Raw genomic sequence first — 6,000 nt, forward strand, 5'->3', positions numbered from 1 at the left:
GGTCTGTACTCTTTGGGGGCTGCCTCCTATTACATCGTGACGTGAGAGTCAGTGACAATCTGAGCAAATAACTCTCAGGGTGGCTGAATGGGGGGGGGTTTGTACTCCTGGGGGGTGAATTGTCCTGGGGGTCTGTACTCCTGGGGGGGGGATTGTCCTGGTGGGGTCTGTACTCCAGGGGGGGATTGTCCTGGGGGGGTCTGTACTCCTGGGGGGGGTGAATTGTCCTAGGGGTCTGTACTCCTGGGGGGGTCTGTACAGATGGAGGGGGTTGAGTTGTCCTGGGGGGTCTGTACAGATGGGGCTGGTTTGTCCAGGGGGGTCTGTACTGATGGAGGAGGGGGGTGGTTTTTACTGAGGGGGCTCTATACTGATTGTGCGGGGGCTATACTGATGGAGGAGGGTCTGTACTGAGGGAGGACTATGGGTGGAGGGGGGTGATGCCACTGGTAACTGGGGACAGCTGATGTAAAGAGGGACTCTACTGGGAATGACTGATGTATAGAGGGACTCTACTGGGAATGCCTGATGTAAGGAGGGACTCTACTGGGAACACCTGAGGCATCTGGTGGCAGGTGACACACTCGGGGCTCCAACTGATTCAGCATTATGGTGAGTTGAACTATTTCATTTTATATTACAATGTAATATAAGAAATAATGTGCTTTAATCATCCTAACACCATAACAACCATGGTGATGATTGAAGCGCTAACACCAGGTGTTTGGAGTATCTTTATCTGCTGATTGTTAAACTTTCTGGAATACACATATTGCTATTGTGGTGTTCCTTCCTTCCACCACACCCCCTTTGAGCCCCGCCCACTATTTAATTTAAGCCCGCCCATTGTTTGTGGTAGGGCTGTTTGCAGAGGGGGGGGGGGGGCATACAACATTTTGCTATGGGGCCCTGTGAATTCTAGTTACGCCCCTGCACATGATACATATATTATAAATTGAGTTGCAGTTCAGTGAGCTGCTCTGTGTATTATAAACAATTGCCTAATGTGTGTTGAAACAGCCAGTTGCAGTCTCATTGGAACCCCTGTATAATGATAACAAGGCAGTAAAGACTGATTCACACATTCCTATGCGATTCCAGGTGTGGTCCGATTTTTCAGCCTATTAATTTGAATGGAATGCAGAAAAAGTAATGCACTTACTATTTTTCAAAAATGCACTGTACCGAATTGCACTGTACAGTGGAACCTCGGTTTGCGAGTAAAGCGGTTAACGAGCGTTTCGCAATACAAGCACTGTATTTTTTTAAATCCTTACTAGGTTTGCGAGTGTTGTCTCGCAAAACAAGCAGGATTCAAGCCAAAGCAGTGTGCAGTACCGCGTTTGGCCTGAGGTGGGGATGGCACAGGAGCAAAAAGGAGCCAAACGGAGCCGATCAGCGCCATTTCGGAGCAGTTCGGAAAGACTCGGAAATACGCCGTTCCCAAGCCTTTCCAAGGTTTGCCGAGGGCAGCCGAGCTGTTCTTGGGCCTTTTCGTGTGTTATTGAGGCTCTCAGTCACCCCCCCCCCCACCTCTGGCCGCATGCGGTATTGCATGCTATTGAAGTCAATGCAGAACTAATTATTTTCATTCCTATTGACTTCAATGGGGAAACTTGTTTTGATATGCGAGTACTTTGGATTACGAGCATTCTCCTGGAATGGATTATGCTTGTAATCCAGGTTCCACTGTACTGTGGTAGCATGGAATTGGACTCGCTGGGATATCTTCTTTTCTTCAGTCTTCTCCTGATGATGGGCAGGCTTCCAGATGCAGAAATCAACGCTGACATCATTACATCAGAGCTGCTCTGTGCATGTAAATAAAGGGGATCATCATTTTTCACTGCACCTGCATATACTATATACCAACATTTAAAAAAATTTAAAGGACGTGTTGCTTACATAAGTCAAAATGGCAGTATAATTTGCATGACACTGACTGTGACAACTTGATTAGTGGGAAATTTCACTGGACATGGGGGGCACTGTAAAGCCTAGTACACACGATCGGAGGTCAACTAATGTGTGATAGCAGTGTTGTGTCGGAAAATCCGACCATTTGTATGCTCCATCAGACAATTGTTGTCAGAATTTCCGGCAACAAATGTTTTATAGCATGCTTTCAAATTTTTCGACAACAGATGTGTGCCGTCGGATTATGCGATCGTATGTACACAAGTCCTTCGGAAAAAAAATCCAAAGTACAAACACGCATGCTAGCCATAGCACAACATTAGCAGACGTTGCCCAAAGGGTGGCGCTAAAGAGCTGAAAAAACAAGTAGTTTTGTGTATGTTGGCTGAAAAAGTTCTGCCTTCTCAAACAAGGAAGACCGGTCAAACATTCCCATAGGCACACTCCTAAACCTTGTGGACAGCCTTCCCAGAAGAGTTGAAGCTGTTATAGCTGCAAAGGGTGGGCCAACTCAATATTGAACCCTACAGACTTAGGCCCCGTACACACCATAGAATCCATCCGCAGATAAATCCCAGCAAATGGGTTTCAGCGGATAGATCCTATGGTGTGTACACGCCAGCGGATCTTTTTCAGCGGATATTTCTCCCCTGGGATGGATTCCAGCAGATCGGATATTTGCTGACATGCAGAACATATCCATCTGCTGGAGTCTATCCCAACGGATGGATCCGCTGGTCTGTACAGACTCACCGAATCCATCCGTCCGAAGGGAATCCCCCGCATGCGTCGTAATGATTTGACGCATGCGTGGAATTCCTTATATGACAGCGTCGCGCACGTCGCCGCGTCATAATCGCGGCGACGGCGCGACACGTCATCGCAAGAGGATTTCGGCGCCGATTTCAATGCGATGGTGTGTACACACCATCGCATGAAAATCCGCCGAAATCCACGAGAGGATTTATCCGCGGAAACGCTCCGCTGGACCGTATTCGCGGATAAATTCTATCGTGTGTATGGGGCCTAAGACTGGGATGCCATTAAAGTTCATGTGCGTGTAGGCGGGCGTCCCAATACTTTTGGTAATATAGTGTATCGCAACTCCCTTGATCTGTTTCTGGCCAGTCCTTACTAGATTCATGTTTGTCCTGATAGCAGCCAAGAATGTGTTCTTGACTATGAGTGAAATGTCTTTCATTCTGCAAGTTTTACAGAAAAGTAAATGTAAGATTGCTTTACAAAGCAAACAGACAAGTCTCCAGATTCCACCTGTACGGTCCCAGCTGTGCTTGCTTATTCCAGATCACTCTTTTTACACTCACTGCTGGCTATAATTATCTTGGGACATTTTGTGTTTAGTCTAAAATAAATTGTTCCATTTCACCACAAAAGATGAAATGAAACAAATACCCTCAAGAAAAAACAAAGAAAGTCTAAAATATCAAATAAATGAACTCAATATGGACTTCAAGATCTTGTGATGAATGTGAAACCTAACATGTGGTAAAAATGTATTCATTAGCTTTATATACAAAGCGGAGAATGTGATTCGGTATTATTCCAATTTCACATTGTTGTCGCCTGAAATTGAATTGTATCTAAAACTGCCTGATAAATCTGTGGTCATGGTAATTTCCTAGATAGGAATGGAATGCTCCTTTCAGATGCATAGGGAAAATGGCCCAGATTCTCAAAGGGCTTACGACGGCGCAACGCCATGTACGCCGTCGTAAGTCCTAATCTGGGCCGTCGTATCTATGCGACTGATTCTTAGAATCAGTTACGCATAGATATCCATTAGATCCGACAGGCGTAACGCTCTTATGCTGTCGGATCTTAAATGCATTTTTTTTTTTTTGCCGCTAGGTGTCGCCTCCGTCGTTTTCCCGGTCGAGTATGCAAATTAGCTAGATACGCGAATTCCCGAACGTACGCGCGGTCGACGCAGTGAGGTTACGACGTTTACGTTAGGTTTGCGGGGCGTAAAGTTGCCACTGCTATATGAGGGGCAACCAATGTTGAGTATGACCGTCGTTCCCGCGTCGAAATTTAAAAATTTACGTTGTTTGCGTAAGTCGTCCGTGAATGGGACTGGACGCCATTTACGTTCACGTCGAAACCAATGACGTCCTTGCGACGTCATTTGGAGCAATGCACCCTGGGATATTTTCCGGACGGCGCATGCGCAGTACGTTTGTCGCGGGAACGCGCTTAATTTAAATGCTCCACGCCCCCTACCTGGCTAATTCGCCGCCGCAACTTTACAGGCAAGTTCTTTGTGAATAAAGCACTTACCTGTAAAACTTGCGACGGCGTAACGTAAATCAGATACGTTACGCCCGCCGAGTTTTACGCCAATCTACGAGAATCTGGGCCAATGTTCTTTAAAGAGCAAGGCATGTCAAGATTTATTGCAAGGGTAATCATAACAAAAAGTAGGATGTTAAAGGGTGCAATAATTAAAAATGACTGTTGAAAAAGAGCATCACTTTATTTTAAATAGAAGTTAAAAGACCATATACAAATATGCTATTCTTTAACCGCTTAAGCCCCGGACCATTTTAGTGGTTAAAGACCAGACCACTTTTTGCGATTCGGCACTGCGTCGCTTTAACTGACAGATGTGCGGTCGTGCGACGTGGCTCCCAAACAAAATTGCTTTCTTTTAGGCCGTGTACAGACGACCAAACATGTACGATGAAAGCGGTCCGGCCGTACATGTCTGCCCGGGGATTTCTGTACGATGGCTGTACTAACCATCGTACAGAAATCCGCGCGTAAACAATACGATGACGCGGCGACGTGGGCGGGCCTGCCAGTTAAATGCTTCCACGCATGCGTCAAAGTCATTCGACGCATGCGAGGGATGCCGGGCGCTCGGACATGTACGGTAGGTCTGTACAGACGACCGAACATGTCCGAGCGGGCAGGATTCCAGCGGACTGTTTTAAAACAGGTCCAGGAATATTTGTCCGCTGGGAAAAGGCCCGGCGGGCAAATGTTTGCTGGAATTCTGTCCACTCGGTCCTACACACGACCGAACATGTCTGCTGAAACTGGCCTGCGGACCAGTTTCAGCAGACATGTTTGGTCATGTGTACGGGGCCTTAGTGGTATTTGATCACCTCTGCAATTAAATTTTTTTGCGCTATAAACAAAAAAAGAGCGAACATTTTGAAAAACATGCTATATTTTATACTTTTTGCTATAATAAATATCCCCCAAAAATATATAAAAAAATAATAATTTTTGCACAGTTTAGGCAAATACGTATTCTTCTTCATATTTTTGGTCTAAAAAAAAATCGCAATAAGCGTTTATTGATTAGTTTGTGCAAAAGTTATAGCTTCTACAAAATAGGGGACTGTTTTATGGCATTTTTATTAATAATTTATTTTCTTTACTAGTTATGGCGGCGATCAGCGATTTTTATCGTGACTGCAACATTATGGCGGACACATTGGACACTTTTAACACCATTTTGGGACCATTGTCATTTTTACAGCGAACAGTGCTATAAAAATGCACTGATTACTGTAAAAATTACACTGGCAGTGAAGAGGTTAACCACTAGGTGGCGTTGCAGGGGTTAAGTGTTCCCTAGGACATGATTCTTACTGTTAGGGGGCGTGGCTACACGTGACACGTCACTGATGTCCGTTCCCGATCACGGGGAACGGTCATCAGTGACGGTGTCACTAGGCAGAATAGGGAAATGCCTTGTTTACAAAGGCATTCCCCTGTTCTGCTAATGCCGACCACAATCGCGGGACTCCCGAGAACATTGAGTTCCCGAGACCCGCGGCCGCATTCGCGAGGCACGCCAATCTGCTTGTCTGGTCCGCAAGTGGTTAAAGTGATAAGAAACCCAAAACCAAAAATGCAAATAATTGCAACTTACAGTCATTAGATGTGGTGACTGCATTCATTTTCTTTTTTTTATGGCTTTTTCCCCCTCTGTTTTCACCTGGTGATCTGGCCAGTAACTTACACTATATTACCTCTTAGATCCAGTGAAGGGAACTCTTAAGGCATCAGCATACAAAGAAATTTTGGACAATTTCATACGCCCAACTTTGT

The sequence above is a fragment of the Rana temporaria genome, chromosome 4 (assembly GCF_905171775.1).
Source record: "Rana temporaria chromosome 4, aRanTem1.1, whole genome shotgun sequence".
In the NCBI taxonomy this organism is placed as follows: Eukaryota; Metazoa; Chordata; class Amphibia; order Anura; family Ranidae; genus Rana; species Rana temporaria.